We start from the raw sequence: 22,504 nt of genomic DNA on the forward strand, positions 1-22,504 counted from the left end.
CACGTGGGCGTGCGTGGGTCTGTTTACAAGCAGATTCCCAAATCGCTGCCCTTGACCTGCAGTCCCTGCCCACTTTCCCCAGCAACAGAGGCCCTGGGCCTCCGTGTGCCTTTGTTCCGATCAGCAGAAGAGGCTTCGTTCTGTCTCCACCCCGGTGGTGCCTCTGCCCCCCTCTCCCCAGGCGCCAGCGTCTTTTCCGCCCTTGGAATGGAGGGGTGGCTGAAACGGGAAGTCACCCCAGGCTGGGGGGACGGGCCTTTCCAGGGTGCCCACCCCACAAGGGTGGGCGCTCCTTGGAGGAGGTGCCGACTCGGAACCAGATAGATCAGCTGGCTTTTTCGGAGTGCGTTCTGTGCCTAAAGGTGTGGGCCGCCCTCGGCCCTTAACCCCTGATTTGCTTCCTCCCTCCTCGTGACAAAGGGCTTTCTTGCCATCCCACCCCCAGCAGCTGTGCTACCCACCAGATCCTGATGGTCTCTGGAGGGGCTCAGTGACCCTGGGACACAGCTCTACCAGAGGAGGGGTCCCGGGGCTGGAGGGAGGCCCAGATCAGAGATAAGCTGGGAGGGAGGGGTGTGTGTGTACACTGCGCCGTGGGGGCCCATGGAGCATGTGGCGAAGGGCACCCCAGGGTGGGGAGCACCTCAGGACGCGTTTTCCACGCAGCCTCCTGGTGCCCAGAAACCGAAAACTGCATGCCGACAAACGGCTCCCTCGGCAAACATTTTTATTTCCAATTAGCAAAAGAAAAATTGCTAATTTGCTGCAGTTGGACCAGGCTGACGTCTCAATCCGCAGAGTGTCAGCGCATTGAAAGAAAGTGTTTCACACTGTGCAGGCAAGAGCGAGCCTCTCTAAAGAGGGTCAGGGCAGCGGGCCCAGAAACCAGATTGACTGGCCACAGCGCTAAATTACTCACACAAGACACACATTGTCTGCCGTGCCAGCTCCCGGAGGACCCGCTTTTTCTTTCTTTCCCCCCAGAGCTGGGGCGGGGGAAGGGGTCCAAGCGTGGGAGGAGAGGGCAGGGGCTGGCGTGCCTTTGGTAGAAGCAGGATCATCTTCAGAATGGAGGGAGGCAGAAGCCGGGTTAATTATTACTCAGGCCTGTCTGCCGTGTTCAGGAACAGGACGATAAAATTCTCTCAGAGCCCAGCCACAGCTCTGCACCCGGGAGATTCCTACGAGATAATGTCCTGTGGGAGTTAATGACTGAACAGGCCTGGAGAGGGCCTGGCTGGGCTGTAGCCGCCTGCCCTGCTCCTTACAGGGCTGCACCCTGAGCACCTGATGTGTGGGGGGGTCCCTCCTCAGGTCTCGGGCACTGCCTCCCCACACATGTGGGCCTTAGGTGGGTCTCCTAGGAAAGCCAGGCATCCTCTGACATGGGGGCCTCAGGATCACAGAGTGGGCATGGAACGAGGTTCCAACCAATGGGCTCCCTGGGGAAATGAGGCGCAGCCGTGCTGGCCACAGATGTTTGGCGGAGGTAATAATGAACTTCTCCTGAAAACCATTGACCACGTAACCTCAGACAGTAAAAGCCTCCGGGTAGCACTTGGAGGACAGGTTTGCCTACGTCTCCAGACACAATCCTCATTGCGAGCAGGCATTCATTACATGCCCACAGGAGCTGGGCATGGAAGCTTGTTCGCCTGCTCAGCCACACTGGCTTCCTGTCTTTGGGGCCTTCTTCCATGTGTCAGTATGGTTCTAGGTCCTGCCCACACTCCCAGATGGCTGAGGTGGGGCCTCACCCATGAAGGTGTGCGGGCACCTTAGCGCTCAGCCAAGGCAGCCCAGGAATCTGTGGTCTGACCTGGCTCAGACACACCTGTGGGCTGTCTAGGAGGTGCATTAGACCAGCTTGTGCAGGGCCTGGGAGCAGCCCTGGGGCTGAGCAAGCCAGGATCTGCTGTGGGTGCCAGGCCCAGCCCAAAGAGATCCTGGCCCCACTGTCCTCAGGCCCTAGGATGCCTGAGGTTCTGTTCTGCCTAACAGACACGGGGGGGGCAGTGGCCTTTGGAGTGACGTGCGAGGACCCAGCCTCAGAAGAGGTCCCCAGCACCAGGCAAGGAGTTTGCTCCATTCTCCGGCAGCGGTGCCTGTCCCCGTGTGCGCAGGACCAGGGGAAGCTTGGTGGTGCTGGTAATGGCTGGAGGTCACAGCGACCAGGCCAGCAGGAATGGCAAGGCAGAAGTGGGGGGCACAGAGGTAGCCTGCTTAGCTCCTCAGAGGCTGACACTCCTCCCTGCTCGCAGGAGGTCCTTGCTGGGACCTCTCAGAGCCAGGCTGCCCAAGCAAGAAGGGGCAGCTGCCACGACCCCAGCGAGGCCCCCATCTGTCAGCCACTCGGCAGCTGGTGCCCCATGAGGCCAGACAGCGCCTGCCCGGAGCAGCGTCCCCTCACAGCCCTGCAGGGCCTGTCAGAGCACTGGATGGGCTGAGCAGGGGCCCAGCCCTGAAACTACAGCTGCGCTACCACCACGTGCTGCTCTGGCATAGAAGGCGACGCTGGAGGGCGTCCCTGCAGGCCCCACCGCTCGCCCTCGCTCTGATATTTAGGGAAACAGCCTCTAGACTAAGGAAGCAGAAGCCTGGCTGTGGGCCCTCCCGGTGCTGGTGTGCAGTCCACTGCCCTGTGTCCTCAGACCAGTCACTTAACCTCTCTGAGGATCTGCCTCACAGCACAGGGGAGACCATCAAACCAGGTAATGCACATGGAACGTTTGTTGCGAGGCGTGAAGGACTGCCTGGACGCAGTATCTTTGTGCAAATAGGGAAGAGGGCTGAGCTTGTGGTTCAGGGAGCCTTTGTCCTGCATGGGCACAGGCCCTCGGCCATGTATTTCCTCTGTTAAAGTAGAGGTGCTGCCAGGCGTTGGAGTCCAGCCTCAGACGGACACTGCCTGCAGTACGGCCCCGAGGGAGCACTCTGCATTCAGCCCCTTCCCACCCAGCTCTGAAATAGCCAGAGCCTGAGGCCATGGGACGCACACACATGCTCACACGCAGGGGCATGCCATGTGCACATGCATGCCAGCATGGATGCACGTGTGCGTACCAAATGTATGCATGTGTGAACACACGGACGCACATGTGTGCACACATTAATCCCTCCTGAAGCACCCACTCTGAGCTGAGGCCCAGCACCTGGGAGCCCCTATGCAGGAAAATCCCAGTGGCACAGGAAACCTTATGAAGTTGGCTGCTCACGCTTCTATTTCCCAGACCCTGGAGCACCCGCTTTTCCCCGGCAAAGGCCTGCAGACTGGGTACTGGTGTGGTGGGAGCAGAAGAAGGGGTGTCACAGGCCTCTTCAGGTCCTGTGCCCTTGAGGTGAGGGCCCATCAGACCATCCCCGGCAGAGCTAACAGCCCAGCTGGAAGAGCAACAGACTTAACTGCCTGCAGGAAGCAAGCGCCCCCAGTCTGCCCGCCCGCCTTGGGAGGCCAGGCTGTGAGTGTGTATCCCAGCACTCCATGCAGGGTCAAGAGCCAGGTTCCTCTTTTTCCCCGAAGGAGCCCCTCTCCTTCCCGCCCTCCGAGGCCAGGGACCCTCACCTGTCACCAGCTGTCCCTCCTTTCCTGGTGGGCCTGTGGGTAGAATCCTGAAGCCCTGACAGGTAGACCTCACTCCCCAAGGCCTGCTCTCTGCCCCGGCTGCACGACAGATCACCTGGGAAATTTTACAAACCCTGAGACCTGGGCCCGGGCCCCCATCCATGACTGGTGATGAGCCCAGCATTGGCGTTTTGCAAAGCTCCGAAGCTTCCCCTGGTGCAGCGGCACTGAGAGTGGGGCTTGGAGCTCCCAGCCTAGCCCTGAGGCCACACGGTTCTGTGCTTTTCCTGCATCGGCCTGAGATTCCTCAGCTGATGGATTCCACACCCTGAAGTTTGTGTCCAAGGGAACCAGGGAGTGTGTGGCCAGCCCGCCTGGCCTGGGGCTGGCTGCTTTCAAGAGGGGCGAGATCAGCTCGAGACCAGCTTGAGGGCCTTGGGTCAGTCCCTGAAGCCCTGGCTCCGGGCGCTCCCAGAAGTGAGCGTGTGCCTGGCCATCTGCCATGAGACCCACTGCACACAGGTGCACCACGTCTGTGGCGCACCTGGATGAAGCCAAAATGACCCTTCCTTCCTCTGCTGCCACCAAAATAAAGGCCTCTTTCTGCGGTTGGGGAATTATCACAGGAGCACAGCCTGAGCTCATTGTAACCAGGGTGCAGCTAATCACCGCTGATTACGGAGCTGCTATCGATTTTCGGGGTGAGCAAACGTTTCTTGAGTTTATAATGCCTGTTATCTTCCGACTCACAGAAGCAACACCGATGAGCCGAACGAAGTTCATCTTTTGTCTCGGCTCCATCCCTAGGGCCGTGCCAGGAAACCTCCCCACCCCACCCAGGGGTGCTGACTCCATGCTCTCCGTCTGTCCGCAGACATTTTTTTTTAAACAGTGACAAAAGAAAGACTTTTTCGCCATCAACATGCGCGGTGTTAGATCTAGGATAAAATTGCCTTTTTAAAAATTTTTTAGTTCAGATCAAATTAAACTTATCAGAGACCTGCCTTTCACGGGTTGCCGGGAGATACCCATGAATTTTAATATTCACACCACATACTCATAATCACAACCTTGGGGACAAATTTCTCAGTAAATCACAGACCTGCTGCAAAATGTCACGCGGGCAGCGGCGCTCAGCCGTGTGTGCCAGCAGAGGAGGAGCCAGGCACCTCCCTGGCGTTTCTCAACTTTAAGTCCCACGAAGGGATGAACGAGAATGCAGCGTGTGCAGCTCCGGCCGAGCCCTTCCTCTGCTCCTTGGGTATTAAGATGAACGGGGACCACTTTTGAAAATTTTGAATATAATAGAAAATCCATCGCGCCAATCAAGGGATTCGTCTGTCGGGAAAACTCTTGTGTCAGAGACAGAGACAGCAATGCATCAGTCCGCTCTGCCCCTCAAACAGATAATCAATTTCCCTGAAAGCATCAATAATCAGATTGGACATTTATTGCCCCTCAGATGGTTTATCTTTGGGGCTGGGGACAGCAGGGCAGTGATGAATACCAAATCTTCCAGGCACACAATTAAATGCTGTGGCGATAAAGGATTTTATATCGTGCACAAAAAAGCAATCAAATTCATAATTGAACTCTATATGGCATGAAATAGGCCAGAAATAAATACCACAGCCCAACCATATCGCTCAGGTCCCCGTGTTATAGGTCAGGTGATACTGTTGCCAGCACCCCATCTGTCTGTCCCTGCGGAGGCCCTAGCCTGCCCCTCTCCCTAGTGACCCAGTCTGCAAGTGGGACTCACCCTCCACCCACCCTGCATGTGCCCAGGCCTGGCACTGTGTCTTTTTCTGCTCTGAGTGGCGTGCACACATTGTCCGGGTCTGCAGTAGCTGAGATTGGCATCAGGATGGCGTGTGCTCACCGGGCCACCTGCATCAGGCTATCCCAAGGGGGATTGTAAGACCACAGGGCCCTGCTGCCCCTCCCAGAAAGAGAGCCCCTTGTCGCAGGGGCAATGGGGAGCCTGCACCCAGCCTGACCCTGGTTGGTTCTGCAAGGGCTCTGGGGACAGGCTGTAAAACCCTGAATCTGGAGATCCTTGTCTCTGGAAAATGTGCTCATTCCCATCAGACAGCATCTTGGGGGCCCCAGTCATGGGGGCAGCGGGTGGTCACCCTGCTTAGGGCAGAGCAAAAACCCAGCAGGGGCCTGAGGCCATGGCCTCCCCAGAAGGTTCTGGGCTCTCATGGGGTGGGGGTGGGGCACCCTGAGTTCCCGTTCGGGTCTGTTTGGACTTTGTGAACTTGACTTTCAAAAGTCTTGAAAATGTTCGCGTTTAAGGTCATATACACTTGGCAAAATGTGGCTTTTAGTTTGGAAGGGAAAAAAAGCAGAAAGGGCATTTTGGACACAAAATAGCTCTTTAAAACAGCATTTTGATGAGTTAAGTATAAATAAATCAGAAACACACGGATTTCATTTCCTTTAAAATACCCGTGGGCTCAAACACTAGCGGGAAGAGTGCCTGGCAAGCGGTGGTTTGGGATTTTGACAAACCCAAATATTTTGAAGAGGTTTCTGAAATGTTTGCACCCAGGTCTCCTTGTCTGCCTTCCCTTCCGAGAGGGCCCAGTGGGCTCATCCCCATCCGCAGGTCCCCCGTCTATGTGCACATGCGTGTGTATGCATGTGAGTGCACTCACAGTCACACAGGGAGCTAACAGCAAGGTGATCAGAAAGAGACGAAGCTTTGCAACTTGCAGAATTTTAATTGTATGTTGACATGGAATGGAAAAAACCCCATGAGAATCCTACTTGAAGGAGCTGAAAACTCCTTCTAAAATGGGTGCTGGAGTGAAGTCGGGGAAGCCTGCCTGCCGGGACCTCTAAAAAGGTGGGAATCCAGCTCCTTCCTAGAATGTCTGATGCCAAGGTCAGGCTCCCGGAGGAGGAGGAGCCCCGGAGACACACCTGCAGGCTGGCACAGAGGTGGCTGTCGGCCCGGACGCTGGCCCTGGACGTGTGGGCCCACCTTTCCCTCTGTGGGAACAGATCGTATTTGATGAGGGCGATTTTCCCTTAGCTGTCCAGAGGTGATCGTGGGATCCAGTCTGGGTCACTGGGGTGGTGGCCTCCAGGCCAGGGCTCTGCCAGGGGAGTGTGGGCAGTACAGGTGGGCGGCCTTAAGGATGCTTGGATGAAACACGAGCTCCCTCCTGTAGGAGCTCAGGTGCCAGGAAGGAAGGCAGAGACCACCTTCCCTCCATCCAGAATGGGGGTTCCTGGAAGCAGGGTACCCTGGTGAAGCCCTGGTTATGTGTTCACTGGGCCTCTCCATCAATAAAATAAATACAAATAAAACAAGAGCTGTTCAGTTTAGCTGACCCGAGATGTGCCGGGCAAGTGGCTCAGAGTCACTGGTCTCATCAGTTTTACAAGCCAGTAAGATTTGGGGCATCCACAGAGAAGGCAGGGGCTCCAGCACATTGCATGGAGGTCATTTCCAGTGTGGCCTCTCCCGGGGAACCCCCTTCAGCCCAGCCGTTCAGATGGGTGGCAGCCTGGCTCTGCCGCTGCGTGCGCTGCGCCCAGTGGGCCTGTGGCAAGCAGCCCGTCTAGAGCATCGGGCCCAGTCGAGGCTGCCTCATGTCTCAGAAACCCAACTGCTCGCTCAGAGACATAAACAGAACCACTGCCTGGCAAGGGCCTGCCCTGAGGCGTCCTCCCCCGCCTCCATGTCCCTTTTGGCATCTGATTAGAAAAGCATCTTGCAATCAATACTCAAAGTTGGATTTTGAGATTTTCTGCAGAATTGGGCTCGGAGCATTTAAATAACAAGGTTCCTCACTTTTGGCCTCCAAATTTATAATAAAAATAAACATCTTGCCATCCTGAAGCTGAAGGCCATGCCAGCGACAGGAGGGAGCCTGGGTGCAAGAGGGAGCAATTGGATGCCCTGCGGCACCACCGACATGAACCCTGACCGCCAGGTACCTTCGCGGGACCCGGGGATCAAGAATGTGCCCGGCTGACGTCCGACCACTTCTCTTGATTGTACAGCGTTACAGTAATCAACACCCGACACCTTTCCTCTTTAAGACCAAGACAGGACAAAGCCTCACATTACTAATTACACAAATACAGTGTCTTTTGCTAATTGGATTGGTGAATATTAGTTCATAAAGCACTTTAAGGATAGGATGTGGTGTGAAGGAGGCAATTCACATGTTTAATAATAGGCTAATAACTGTCAGCGCTGAACAATCGGCCGTTGTCACATGGACAGACCAGAGGACTCTCTTCCAGGTCTTGGAGCGTCTGTTACAAATTAATACCTTCGCGGGAGCCAGCGGTGCCGGGAGCCCGTCTCCTGCATGCACCCCTTCCAGCCTGTAAGGGTTTGGCACGAGGACTGTAGCTCTAGTGGCTGTTTGGGGAGTTCATCCTCTAAAGAAAAATGAAGCCCTGTTATTTCTATTATTTATGAAAGAGCCTTTGGTTAACCGATTAGGAACAGGAACCCGAGGCCCGCATCCTTGTCCTGAGGCCAGCGGCTTAGCTGTTTTACTCAGTGACCCCGGGCAGGCTCCTTGACCTTCACAGGCCTCAGTCAACTCAGCTGGAAAATTGGGTAAAAAGATTGTGGCGTCTCTGAGGCATGAGCTGCTGAGCAGAGGTGTTCAGGAAGGCAGAATCATGACAGCGGGGAGGGCAAGGATGTGACGGTGGCCGGGGTCTGTTGCTCCGTCTGACGGCCAAGGCCAAAAGGAAATTGGCATGTGGGGGCTCCAAATCGGGCCCTGGGACGCACTCTGGCTTTTTGCTGAAATGCACACAGACCAGATTCCCCAGCTGGCCGTGGAGAGCTCCTCCGGGAAAGCTGTTTCCCCAAGCGGGACTGGCCTTCTGCATGGGGCTCTGTGTGGACAGGGGCAGGTCTGCGGGGGACTTGAGCTCTCACAGCACCCACACTGTGACCCGCACCCCAGGGGGCAAGTTTATTCCTCTTCCGAGTCTCTTGTTTTGAGATGTAGCCTTTGCTGCATCCCTAGCTTTATGGTTTTATCCAAGTAACCGTCTTTCTCTTAGGGGAAAAGACAGAACAGCATTGCCAGCCCTGAGGCTGCCCCCGTCAGCTGGCACCCACAACTTAATCTACAGGGTCTCCCTCAGAAAGTCCAGAGGGAAGATCTGTCCACGCCCACAACTCTGTCAGGGACCAGAACCTGGAAAAGCAGTTTGTAGGGAAGGGAAGAAAACCAGTGGGGGTGTGCAAATACTCTTGCTTTTTAAAACTAAAGGCCGCAAGGGTGCAGTTGGAGAGGAGAAATGACCCCAAGGTTTTCTGCTTCAATCTGCACAGGTTAATCTGCAGCCTGGGGCAGCACCCCCCACACTGAGGGGAATCTGTTTGTTAAATACAGAGAGGTAACAAAGAGAAAGGACTTTCTGTGTCTCCCTGCACCACTGTCCACCTCAGGGGTCCTGGGGCAGCCCCTGGAAGAGGGGTTGTATCCCAGCCAGGAGAGGAGTCCAGGACAGGGTCTCAGCTCCCTCTTGCCAGGAGTGAAAGCTGGCCCAGCAGAGAACCACAGGCCAGTAGAGGCATCCCAGTGTCCGTGTGAACCATGTCCTGAATGAACTCAGGCTGTCCTTGCCTGGGAGCCCACTCACCTGGCGACACGGCCCTGCCCATTTCTGCTGTGAGACCCTCTTCTCTCTGTGTAGCCCCTTGCTCTCCAGGGCTCCTGCCAAGCAGGGTCTCATGGTGTGCAAGTGCCTGCCCCCCAAGCCCCCGTCCTCTCTGGGTACAGGACACGCCGCCCCACCCAGGCCACAGCAGTGCTTTCACGGACCCTCTGGCAGCTCCCAGCCTGACAGACCCCAGCTCCCTTCAATCTTTGGAAAGAGCAAATAAATTGTCCTGCTGAACAAAATCTCCCAGGCCCAAGAATAGAGTTTTAAAAGTCCAGCTGTGTCCAGGAACATATGCGGAAACACGATCAGAGTTTTCCCGGGGCCATTTTTGCCCATGCATAGGCTGTAGCCATGTGGACCCGTTTTCCTGGGAGCACTGAATGCCCACAGGCCAGCTCAGCTGCGGGGGGGACCTGGAGGTCTGGCACCAAGACGCTTGTGCCTGCAGGTGCCCCCGGGTCCTTCCTCTGTCCCCCAGAGGCCCTGGGAACACCTGTTCACTGTTCCCGCTGCACTAATGGGGGTCATTCTCCTGAGTCCATCCCACAGACAGATGGTGACCTTGTCGTGTTAAACTGACAAGCAGGCCACCCGGCCGATGAGCATCAGAGTGCCACCTCCCAGCCCCTATCAGGGCTTCCGTGCCTCAGGAGGTCCAGGCCACGCTGGCTGGCCGTCCTGCTGCAGGTCACGTGGCTGGTCGCAGCAGCTTCCAGGCAGCCTCCTCAAGGTCCATGAGCTGAGTTTCCAGCTGATGCTGGATAAAGATCCGAGGACAGCAGTGGGGCCCAGCAGAGCAGGGCAGGGGGCAGAGCTGGCCCTGCCCTAGGGTAAAATGGCACTCTGCAGAGGTCACCTGCCCTGCCCCCAGAAAGGACCCCTCCCTGTCTCGGGAGAGGCCAAACATCCAAGGAAGTCAAGTGGCTGGAGGTAGAAGTGCCACGGGGCGTTTGGAGGCTTCTTTCCTGACAATTCCAAGAGCTTCTTGGTGGAAAACAAACAGGAAAATCAATGGGGAAGGAAACCAGTGGAGAGGTTTCAAACCGCTTCCAGTTTCACGCCGTCTCTTCCTGGTGGGAGACTACAGCTGGGAATGTGCCCTCTTGCCAGCTGGGCAGGCTCTGCCGCTGTCTGTGGGGTCGTGCTCTTGGGAACCAGCCCGCCGTGTCTGCTCATTGACAGGCTTTCCCACCTGCCCGGGATAAGCTCAGTGTGGCGGCAGACCTGTGACCCATGGCACTGAAGTGCCAACCTCACGGTATGTCTCCTGCTCAGCCTTCCACCCTGGCTGCTGGCCAGGCATGTGGGCAAAGCCACCCCGGGACAGAAGAGCTGTCTCTGCCCCCAGGCCCATTCCTGGAGAACATTCAGGAAGCCTCATGCCTGCATCTCTGGCTTGCCCAAGGACACGGAACACTCGCCGGCAACGGTGTCTGCCACGGGCCAGGGGTCCGGTGGTTCTGCGAAGGGCCAGATGCTAATGGTTTTAGGATCTTTGTGCCACATGTGGGCGCTGTCTCATATTCTTCTCTGGGTGTTTTGACACCTCTTTAAACATGTCACAGCCACGGTAGCCACAGGATCACAGGCCATACAGAAACAGGCCACAGCCTGGATTTGCTGGGCGGGCCCTGCTGTTGGCCAGGCAGCCCAGGAGGACTCAGTCCGCTGCCCCATGAGTACCCAGTGGACGAGAGGACGTGGGCCTGGGCAGCGCTTAACGGACAGCCACATCCTCAGTAGCATCATTACTTACGTTCCTGTTGGAATAGTGGCTGGGCCTGTCTGCATCCTTTCCATCGCTGAGGTGGCCATGGGCAACATCGGTGCTATTATCGCCCAATGCGTTTGCAGCCACAGGCCCTGGGAGGAGCAGCCGGGCTCAACGTGGAGGAGCTGGCTCTGGGTCGGGGGCTCCTTGCTGTTGCTGCGGCCCCTCCAGGCTCTGCGGAGGCTCCCGAAGGGAGGAGGTGTCCTCAAGGGCAGGTGGCCTCGCCCGATCTGGAACATTCTGTGCAGCACCCTCAACATGCCTGACCCCCAGTGGGGATGCAGAAGGGGGCCCACGGGCATTGCTTGGAGACCTGAGGAGGAATAGGGTAGGTGGGCTGGCCAAGCCTTGCTGGGTCAGCCTGCCCCCTAAAGCGCACCTCTGGGCCCCGGGGGTCCTGGCTGAAACACCAGTTGCATGGATGCCGCAAGACCCAAAGCTGCCCATTTGCACAGCAGATCGGCGAGCAGTTCCTCCACACAGCTGTTGCTGTAATTGGTCCACTGGGAAAGCGTGCAGCCTCATTTGGAGGCTCTCTGCCTCTCAGCGCCCCCGTGCCCAGTGGTCTCGAGTTAGCGCGACAGCTGTGACCAAAACCCAGGCACTCGGGGCTCTGCCTGCTGTCTGCTCACTGCAGCTTGGAAACATTCTTGTGAGACAGAAAGCACAGCCCCCTCCGTCCAGGCCCCCCTCCTCCTCAGGGCCCCGTCTGGTCCTAATGCCAGCTGTGTGCTGCCGAACAGGGTGCTCGGCCTCTCTGAGCTCAGCACTCGGGGGGCAGGTGGGACTCCTTGGGGTCTGTGGTGAGCAGTAAATACCCAAAGGTGCACTGGGGCCATCAGCGTGGAAACACTGTGCTGCCCGCTCACAAGTCTGCCGCACGCAAAGGTGGGCATGCACAGTGCCTGCTGACGCGGGTGGGGAGATGCAGTTAGGATGGTATGAGGATAAAAACCGGCCAGTAAAAATTTCTTGTCCCCCACATCATTGCCCAAAGGGGACAGTAACAACTGGTGGCCCTGGCTCTGCTCCTCAGTCCTCAGAAAGCCCTGCCTGCCATTTTTAAGGTAATTAAAATTCAAATCTGCTTGGAAAATGTGGGGTGATGATCCCTGACCTCTCACCTGCCGGTAGTTAAAGGTCGCCCCAAGCCCCAGGAAGTGAGTGGAAACTCACACCCTGAGGAGCCCAGGCCTGGGGGACACTCTGGGTGGGGGGGCGCCCTTGAGCACCGGTTCCCTGGACCTTGGGTCTCGGGACTTTCAAACCCTCATAAGAGCAGCCATTTCCTGGGGAACCTCTGGCCCCTTCTTACTCACTTACGGTTATTAAGGATCATCTTAACAAACCAGTTATCAATAAGCAGGGTCAAGTTGAAGCACATTAATATGATTCTGTCAATATCCAGCTTTTTTCTATAACTGAAAAGGGTTGGCGGTGAAGGCAGAACCGATAGCTGACCCTGTGATTTATTCCACGCCCACCTCCAGCCCCGCCAGAGACCCCAAGGTACCAGGTCTGCTGGGGCCGCCAGGGGGTCTCCGAGGCGGCTCCTCTGCATGGGCCTTCATGGAGGTGCCCAGGCAGAGGCCTCCTGACCCAGCCCATGGGTGGGATGGCAGAGGCCGGGCAGCACCTGGCACCCCGCACACCGCGTGAAGGACTGTTAGTGGTTTCAGGCGGCAGCGGCCCTGCCCTGGGAGGGTGTGCTTCCCAGGAGAGCCGCCTCTGGCTTGCGGTTCACTCGGCGCTGGTTTAAGCAAATGGTGATGAACAGGTGTGCCCTGTACGCACTGACACTCATGATGGATGCACAGTGTTCTGAGGTTGCGAAGGGACTGTGCAGGGAACATGAAAGAACGTTCTAGAAAATCCAGAGAGGACTTGTTGAGACTGTCCTCTGTCCACTCTCTTGGGTGGCTGCTGAAGAATGGGGACACGTACCCGCCAGACCCCCTTATTTGTCTTGACAGAGCCCAGCGCCCTCCACTCTTTGATGCTCCTGCAAAGGCTTCAGTTAGGCTGGTGACTTCTGAGATTTGCGGTCAATGTATCCTGGTCACCCAGAGACATGTTGAGCTTCAGGAGGGACCTGGGAGCTTGGAAGCCAGGCGTGCATGGTGTTGTTGTGTTGATTCTCTCTTCGAGGGTCTCATCCCTAACACACCCCCACCTTCCAGCAGGGTGGCCTCCTCTGAGCTTTGATGCCTTCCTTCTAGCAGGATAACAAAATTGAGGGGCTCCTGGAATGAGGGGCTTTCAGTGCTGCAACCCAGACAGGCCGGAGCAACAGGGTTTCTGGTGCCCTGTGTCCTGGGTTGCTGGTACAGGACATGTGTGGAGGGGCAGCCTTTATCCCAGAATGAATCAGACCCCGCCTGTGCTCCTTTGCTGAGCTGCCCAGGCCACCAGACCCCAAGGGAGCTGGACCCTGAGCCCTTCAGACCTTGGTGTCTGATCTCCACCTGCAAAGACTCCTGACCAAGCAGGGTGTCGTGCCTGCCCCCCATGCACAGGTACAGGCCCCAGAAGCATCTTCTAGGGGAGCCAGAGTCGCCACCCCAGCCCCCAGCATCACAGAGAATTGCTCTGGGCACAGGGCCAGGGTCACCCTCAGCCTGGCCGACAGGGCGGGGCACAGGGTGAGCACCTGGGAGGGAGCTCAGGGAAGGCTCCCTGTTTGCATGCCACTCCCGCCGGGGTCTGCAGCTGCATTTCCCCCAGTGGAACCACCGCGGCCCCCACGGCCTGGGCCTCCCAAGTCCACAGGCTCCTTCCAGCTCTTGGCTGTTCGGCTTTTCTCCTCTGAACCCAAGCCCGCAGGAGGAAGCTCTGGCAGCAGGCCCAGGAACAAACAGCTCTGCAGAACTTGCTCCCCGGTTTCCGGCTGGGTGGCCGGTTCCTGGGCCGGCAGTCGCAAGGCTCCCGGACTCCAGGGCTTCCCCTTCTGATGCTGAAAGTTATGACTTGTCATGAGTCATTGATGGAAGTGCCACACGTCACCCAGCTCTGATGATTTACATGCACTTCCTCCGGGGACATCAATCTTGCGGAAGCAGGAGTTGGAAGCTTTCCACCGAGGGCAGGAGCAACGCCGGACATGCATCTCCTTGGGACCAGGGCCTGCAGAGGCCGCCCTGGCAGAGAAGGGACTAGGGGACCATGGGGCGGCCGCTGACGTGGTGCAGGAGCCTCTTGCACCAGCCCCTGTCGGCCGTGCCCCCCAAGCCCTCCCTGGCTGGCCTGGGCCACCTGCACGTTCCCTTTGTGCCCAGGAGCTCGGCCCACCTGACAGAGTCCCCAGGTAGGGGCTCTGGGGAGGAGCACCTGCTGGGCCAGGACAGGTGGGGAAGGGTCCCTGCGGCCCACGGTCCTAGAGGCTGTCCTCCCAGGCCGCCCCATTCAGAAGGGCTGAGCAGCGTCTGTGGGCTGTGGTCCAGGGTCTGGAGCCGCCCAGTGCATGGCGGGGGCAGAGCCTGGGAGGAGCCCTGGCGTCGGCCTGCGGGAACATGCAAAGCTTTGGCTGGAATGGCTCAAGTCCTCCAGGGTTTGGGGTGCCCTGAGCTGGGTCACCTGCACGCTCTCCTCTCTGGGAAGGGAAGGGATATCCGGGGGTTGGTGCAAGGGGGGCAGGGAGCCCACAGCATGGCTCTAGGCAAATGCAGCCCCCAGAGGCCGTGGTCGATCCAGGCCTTGCCCCCGACTCCACCCATGATCCCCTGGCCTTAGACACAGGAGGCAAAGAAGGTCATGCTGGGGCAGGCCACGAAGGCCACCACAGTGGCGTGCTCCCTGCGGCACCTCCCGGGGGGGCCTGGGAGTGCTGCTGCCCAGGTCAGAAGCTGGCGGGAGTGAAGGGTAGGAGCCCTAGCTGGAGGGTCTGCCAAGCTCCAGGTCAAGGGCCACAGACTTGTCTACTGGGGAGCGTGTGCGCTGAGGTTGGCTAAGGTTCTGAGCTGTTAACAAGATGACTTGCCTGTTGGAAGGAGTTGGGGAGCCCCCAGGCTCATAGCATTGGCTTTATTTCTCTGGGTCCTTTATTAGGAAGATGCACAACTGCTGCTCTGTCAGTGCCTGGGGAACCTGGGGTCGAGGACAAGCAGGTCACACCTGTGCCACCTCTGGACTCTCTCTGAGGAGGGGCTGCCCTGCCCTGCCTTCCAAAGGCTCCCTTGCCTTTCCTCGCGGGGCTGGCTTGAATCCTGGGCCCAGCGGTCGAGTTGTGCACACATGGGCAGGTCACCCCACTTCTCGAGCCTCTGCTCCCCTGAAGGAGGGGGCGACTGCAGCTCCTCCTCAGAGGCTGATTCTGTGTTCAGCATGTTCGTTCCAGCCTGGTGCCTGGTTTGCCCGGCCCAATGGGCCCACCATCCTTCTGGTCCTGCCTGTCACTGCTCTAGGCAGCCTCCCACAGGTCCCCCGGTGATATTAGGGAGCCAGGCCCCCCTGGGGCCCAGCACGGCTCACAACCTGTGGGAGAGCAGGGCAGACAGCCAGCGCACTACAGAGTGGACACACAGACGGCACCCTCCTAGGGACCAGGGTTGATGCGAGGCTGCCCTGCCCTGCTCGTCCTGCAGCACCCCTCGCCCCTGCTCCCAGCCTGCACCCATCCATCTGCCTTACCAGTTTCAGCATCCAGATTTTCTCTCAGAGGTGAATTGAAACCCTCGACCCCGGGCCCTGGAGAACACCCAGTGCAGGGCCCCAAAGCCTTTCTAAACCTGGCGCCTCTTCCCATTTTTCAGTGCGCTTGTTGTCCCCTCCCCTGTCTGCGCGTGTGACCCCCACCGCAGCCCCCCCACAGGCCTCCTCCCTCCCTCCACCTGCTTCGGCATCCACTCCCCCAGGACCCTGCGCTCACACCTGGGGGCGGGAGGGGTGCCATTCACTCATCCTGCGCAAAGGAAGGTGCCACACCAGACAGCCCACAGGCAGGTGGGGTGTCTAGGTGGAGGGCGCATGCCCACTGACAGAGGACTGCCAACCAACAGATGGTTCTCAGCACGTCTGACAGCAGCAGACCGTGCCTGCCAGTTCTGGGTCTCTTCGAGGCCACACTGGCCAGAAAAAGCTACCTGCTCGCCATTAGCGGCTGTGGCCAGAGCAGCAAAGCCGACCTGCCACACTGTAGAGGGGCCGGGAGAGAATGTCGCACGCCTGAGGCAGAGGTCTGCGGGGAGGCGGGGCATGCATCCAGGGGAAGGGGGCAGGTGAGTCTAGGCAACAGCCCCCTGCATGGGGTCTGGAGGCAGACCAGCCTGGGTTTTCTTGCTCCCTAAGAAATAGGGTTTGGAAGGTCAGGCTCTGCTGTCGTACACGAGGGCTGTGACCTCCTGTTGGACACCGTGTGGCTCTCAGGAAGGAATCTGCTTGCAAGCCCTGACTTCAGGGTCCCAAGCAGGAGCCTTGGGGAATGCCTCTGGGGGGCGGGGGGCGGGAGGAGGAGGCCAAGGAGATGTGGGCTGGGAATGTAAACATCGGAGCGGAGACCTCCGCGTTTCAGGGCGGGCTCTCTGAAGGAGCCTGGGTCCTCTTTTGGGCCATACTTGACTGTGTAAATATTTTTCTTAGGGGTAAAGAGAGAGGCTGCATTCACGGGGCAGATCTCAGAGAAAGAACTGAGGAGTGTCTGTTTAGGCGTAAAAGCTAAAAACAGTGTCCAAGGCGCCTTTCAAAAAAATCATTTCTGCAGCTCAAACATGGCCAAGTCCATTTTTTTTAATGCAAAAAATAAATAAATATCGCCCCACTCCCAGTTGAGAGTGCTCAAGAGGTTGTGTCAACACCGTGGGGGCCTTTGCTCTGGGAGCCAGGGCGGGTCGGCCGGTGACTAACTGCCCTTCGCAGTTCCTGTCGGGGCTGCCAGTGGGCTGCCCCCCAACTCGGCTGCTGTCATGGGCCACGCCTGGCTGAGGGGAGACCCGCTCCCAGGAGGGTCCTGGCCGGGGTTCAGGTGCAAGTTCCGGTTGGAAGGGATCCGTCGCCCAGCAGAGCAGAGGCCAGGAACCAGAGGCCTGCATGTGGATACCGGTGCCACCACTTAGCACTGTGACCTTTGCCCTGTTGCCCCACCCCCCAAGGCCCTGTCTCCTGTGTGTGAAGGAGGTACCGATGGCTACTGCCCAGGTGGGGTTGACATGAGAAGTAATGGAGCCCCACCCGCAGGGGCTGGGGACAGGCACCCCCCACACTGGGCTCCCGGGAAGATGGCCCCTTGCCGTCATCACTGGTTCATGACGGGCAGCATGGTGCTGAGGCAGCATTCATGCCAGGGAGAGTGGCGGGCCTGTTGGGACATTGATTTGGACAGAAATGATGGACGCGAATTGTTCTTTAAAAATAATATGTTTCCAGAACTGGGGACGGGCACATGAGGCTGAGGGCGTCACTTACAAGACCGAGGAGGCTTGAAATGCGGTGTTCCATGAACCCCGAAAGCCCATTAGCCCATTTGGAGGGCACAGCTTAGTTGGATGTAAGACGCTTCCTGGAGGACAGGCCGCGTGGAGTCCCAGGCTGGCCATGGGGGGTCACCAGCCTCGGTCTTGGCGGGTCTGCATGCTGTGTCTCCAGCAGACCCCTGGGCCCCAGCAGCCCCATCTCCCAGAGGTCAGCAGACCCGGGGCAGCATGGGGTTGGGGCCTGCCAGCCTCCTTCTCTGGACGACCTGTGCAGCGACCCACCCGGACAGCCCTGGGCACTCCCACCTCTTCAAGGAGGAGGACTTGGAATCAGCTTTTAGCCACTTCTAGACCCAGACATGCATTGCTCGGTGGAAAAACCAACTTTAGCAAAGGACAAGAAAGAAACAGGTCTCAGAGGCCTGGGCTTGAAAGTCAAGGTTAAGAGGTCAGTGCAGGTGAGCGCTTGCTGACCTCCTAGGCCACAGGCCAGAGGGGCTTCACTGCTCTGTGTGGCTTTAGAAGCCATGCGGCCGGGGCTCCGTCTGGGTTCCCTCCTGCAGCAGCTATGTTTTCAGATACTTTAATAACAGATTATGTTGAAGGGAAAGAACCTTCTGTGATCCGTTTGTGACACCGGCCAGAAAGCCTAGCCCCCCTCGGGGGACACACCAGAACTCCAGAGCTGTGGGCCTATGAGATGTCTGTGTGTAACTGCTCTGGGCTTATTTTCTGAAGAACAGAGGGTATTTATTTTAAGAGTCAAAAAAGATGTTTTGACCAAACCCACTTAGCTCAATGCTGGCACTGACGCCTGCCAGGGAAGAGAAATGCCGGAGGTCAAACCTAACTTTTTTGGCTAAAATACTTAATCAAAACTCACCTAACACTTCTGCCAGGGTGCGGAGATGGGGCTGAGAGCTGCAACAGCCGCTGCCAGCAGCCAGCCGGCTGGCAGCGTAAGTGCTAAGGACACAGCGAGCTGGTGAAGAGGGCGTTCAGCAGCGTGGCCAGGGGAGGCTGGGCTCGGAGGCTCTGGAGGGTGTGTCCCCTGGGTTTCATCCGAGGTCAGCCCTGGGGGAAGAGCAGAGGTAACCGTGTGCAGACCTGCCCAGGCAGCTGTTAGTAGGGCTGGTGGAGAGAGGCTGCCGGAGCAGCGGTTCTGGGCCAGGCCCTTCTTCACAGGCGGGCTCTCCTTCAAAGTCTCCAGTGCCCATGCCCTCTGAGCAGGTTGCTACTGGCCCAGCACTGACCTCTCTCTGCATCACATGACTGTGGGCTCTTCCTGTCACCCGGGGTCCTACTGCTGTGAATACAAAGCCACATGGCTCGGCCGTCCGCACCCTGCTGCCTGAAGGGGTCCGAAGGGCCCTGAAGAGGCTCTGGCCCTGCCAGCCCGCCCAGCATGGATGTGCACAGCTCTGCTGCTCTCTCTTGCGAGGCGCGTCACGCACAGCATCTTGACCTGTACAGACAGTGTGGCTTGAACACCATCTCCACATGCCCATCTGACCACAGGCTCCTGGGTAGGCAGGAGCCGTCTCTGAGCCAGTACACAGACCTCACCAGGCTCTTCCCAGGGTGGCGAGAAGGGCCTGGATATGGCGTGAGGCTTGCATTTCCTGAGATGTGCCATTGGCCACCTCTTAGCCTCTGATGAAAGACAGTGCCCCGGCTGCCCTCCGTCTGGAGCGCCTGGGACACAGTTGTGCCTGAACAGAGGCCAGCTGTGTTAGGGGCCAGCAAAGGCCTGGGGGAGGCCTCGGGATGTGGCCCCGTCTTCTCCATGAGGTGGGGAGGAAACGGTTTGTACCGTGGAGGCCTTGCCAGGCTCTCCCTGGAAAGCTGCTCATGCTGGCTTGGGACCAAGGGTTTCTGGATGACTTAGGAATGGTCAGTGTGGGTGCCTTGGACACAGCTTCAGGAAGGGCCACCCCGGGGCTCCTACACTGCAGGGACATTCCTGCACCATCCTCAGAGAGCTGCCACGTGCTGCATGGAGTCCAGAGCAGCAGGCCCCCAGCTGCCCCTCTCCAGGGCCTCCTGCGCCCAGACGCCCCCCACACCCACTGGGCACAGCCTGGCTTCAGTCCTGCAGTCGCGTCAAACAGGACGTGTTTCCAGGACAGTCTCTGGAACCTTTGGGGAAGAATGACCCCCCCCTTGCCCCTTCTTGCTGGCTGACCAGGAGCCCACCACTGGCCTGAGGGACCCTCCGGCCCTCAGTGAGATGCCCACAAGCGGTGTCTGCCTGGGGGATCTCCCCAGTGCTTCCAGATGGCCACGACGGTGTCTGTCACATGCCTCGCAGACCAAGAACATGCTCGGGGTCACACCTGCCCATCCCTCAGGTCTGTGGGGAGCAGGGAAGGTCGGGGCCACCAAAACCAAGGTGAGCACGAAGCCAGAATCCAGCGGGGGTGGCGCCTGCCATGGCGGAGGGGGTGGCCTCCCAGGGCCAGTATGGAGTGTGCTGGTGCCTGGGGTCTGGTGGAGCCCCTGGGTGACCCTCCTTGGAGTGACGAGGGTCTCCCAAAGCACCCATGATCCACACACCAGGAGAGGAGAGCTGGGCTTGAACTCTGGGTGTGGTGCCTTCTTCCCCACAGGGAAGTGCAGGGCATCTCCCTGCCAGCATCAACGAGAGACCCACAAATGCCCACCCTGGGAAACACCCAGGCCCCAGGCTCCAGAATGGGGTATGTGTGGCGAGCTGTGAGCTGGCATCAGCCTGGGGCCCGGGGTGCCATGTCTTGTCACCAAGGGTGCCTGTGCAGGGTGGCACGGGGTTCTCCAGCAACACTGGAGGGAATATCGCATCTTCAGTAATGTGCCCTAGAGGCAGCAGGGCTGGGAGGCCCGTTTCTGCTTCCAGGCAGCCTGACTCCTGGAGGAGCGCCCGGCCTGCCCCAGCTTGCTGGGGAGCCCTGGGCCACCATGGGCTCAGGCGTCTCCAGACCTGGGCCTGGAGCCACAGCAGGAGGATTCTGCTGTGTGTGTGGAGAATGAGCTCAGAGCTTTGCCCACAGCTCGGCCTGGGTACTGTGGGCAGGTCACGACCTCCACACCTTTTTCCTCCTCCAAAGGCAGTTAGTTTCTCTGGGGGGAAGGCAATGCTGTGGCTACAGGTCACCAAACTGCTGGGCCTGCATGGGAATGGGACCAGGCTGGGCCAGGCTGCGGCTGGAGAAGGCCAGCTTGTGAACTCTGCCTAGAGAGTCACCGGCGCCATTGACACGTTGGCCTCGCAGACTGAGAACGTGCTCAGGATCACACCTGCCTGTCCCAGGGGCTTTGCAAGTGGCCGTGTGTGTGCAGGAGGGTCCCTGGTTCATGCAGGGAGTGGCCCCTGCAGCCTCAGGACACGTGGGAGGCATGTCTGGCCAGGTCGGGTGGCTCAGGCGTCCCCAGCAGCCGGCATTGGGTGGGGGCTTCCTTTGACTCCACTCAGTGGGCTGACAGGAGGTCACAGGGGGGCTCAAGGCTCAGGCAGGGCACCTGAGAAGAGAAGTCGCTTTCATGGGCACTGCCCTCCTGTGATTCTGTCCAAGGCCTGAGTCCTTCACTCCTTAGAAGGGTAAAACACAGTTTCCTCCTCTGTCCAAGCTGCCCCCTCACAGGGGCAGGCAGATGCACCACAGCCCTCCCCTGGCACAGGGTCCCAGTGACCCAAGCAGGGAGCCCCCAGTCCTGCATTACGCTCACAAACGGCTCCGTGCTGCCGGGTGGCTGTGTGCAGGGTGCAGGCCTGGCAGCCTGGACGAGAGAGTGGGCCACCTCACTCCCCGGGGCCTCCCAGAGGCCCCCCTGGCCCAGCCCCATCTGGCCCCAGGGCATCAGTGAGCATGCGCCCTCCCAGATACCCCTGGGGACCCTCCCACAGTCTGTGCTCTGGTCTTCACCTCTTTATGTCTCATTCTCTGTTTGCACTTAGAGCCACTTTCCAAGCCACAATTTTAGAGTCTATTAAAAGAAACATAAAATCCCCGATTGGTTAGAATGCTCAACATTTAAAAATATGACTTGTTATTACAGCTGGGCCAGGGCAGACCTGCTTGCGCTTCCTTGCCTGGCCTTGGTGGCATTGGGGGGCACCCAGCACGCTGTGTTTGTAATGTGGAAAAGCTGTAGTGTGATCATAAGGGAAGAGAAATAAAACCCCTGGATTTGATGCCATTTCTCATTTCATTTTTCCAATATTCATTTCGATTCTTGGTTTCTATCCTCATGAAAATGTTGCAGTTTATATACATGTCCCTGCATGGCACCTGCCATCCAGAAGGGGAAACCCCATTTTTGCAGCCAATTTGTCAGTTTGCTTAGCTTAGAAAGCACTCCGGGGCCCATCCCTGAAACACCGTCCCTCTGGAGTGGAACTCAGTGGTTTTTAGAGATGCCAGCCAGGCAAGATACTTTGGCAGTCCAGGGCCGGGCCAAGAAAAGCTGAATGGCAGAGCTGTCAGGTGGAGGGAAGACCCGGAGCAGCTGGCACGTCCTCCCCTGGCTGTCCCACTCCCGTGCCCTCGGTGGAGGGGTGGCAGGCACCCCCGCACCAGGCCTGCTGCTGGAGGTGTGGTCGTCGAGGCCCCCAGCTCCCTCTGTGGCACGGGCCCCACTGCTTCTCCTCTCTAGCTGGACTTGCCTTAAGAAGCTTCTCCCAAAAAAACAGCAGAGAAACATCCTCTTCCTGGGTGTCTGGGACAAGAGGCCAGCTAAGATGCTGCTCCCTCTGATTTGCCAGGAGAGAGGAAACAGAGAGATGGCATCATGCCAGCCTGCCTACCCCGCCAGGGGCAGCCAGCCCCTGTGTGCCCACCTTGCCCTCCACAGCAGCGCTCCCTGGATGTGCCTGGACTTAGTCCAGATGAACCTGGTTGTCCCCTGAGCCCTTCCCCACAGATGGACTGCAATCCCCATGCGGGGGACCACTCCACCCCCTGTTCAGCCCTGTGGGGTGGTGCCTGGCAGTCATCCCTAAACCCAGCTGTACCCACTGTGCAACACCGAGGAAGCAAGGAGAGCTGCTCACATGTCCTGAGAAGTCTTTGTGTCCCCATTAAACTGATCTTAATAATGTGTGGGTCCCTCCCCGGTTAATAAAGGCCCAGG

The 22,504-nt window shown here is 58.3% G+C and overlaps 1 protein-coding gene across 5 annotated transcripts in view; it reads left to right on the forward strand.

The window, feature by feature from the left end:
- Positions 1 to 22,504, forward strand: part of PRDM16 (PR/SET domain 16) — a 301,085-nt gene that overhangs the window by 123,951 nt on the left and 154,630 nt on the right. The gene's annotated exons all lie outside the window — the stretch shown is intronic.

This window comes from Manis javanica, chromosome 4, assembly GCF_040802235.1.
Source record: "Manis javanica isolate MJ-LG chromosome 4, MJ_LKY, whole genome shotgun sequence".
Lineage (NCBI taxonomy): Eukaryota > Metazoa > Chordata > Mammalia > Pholidota > Manidae > Manis > Manis javanica.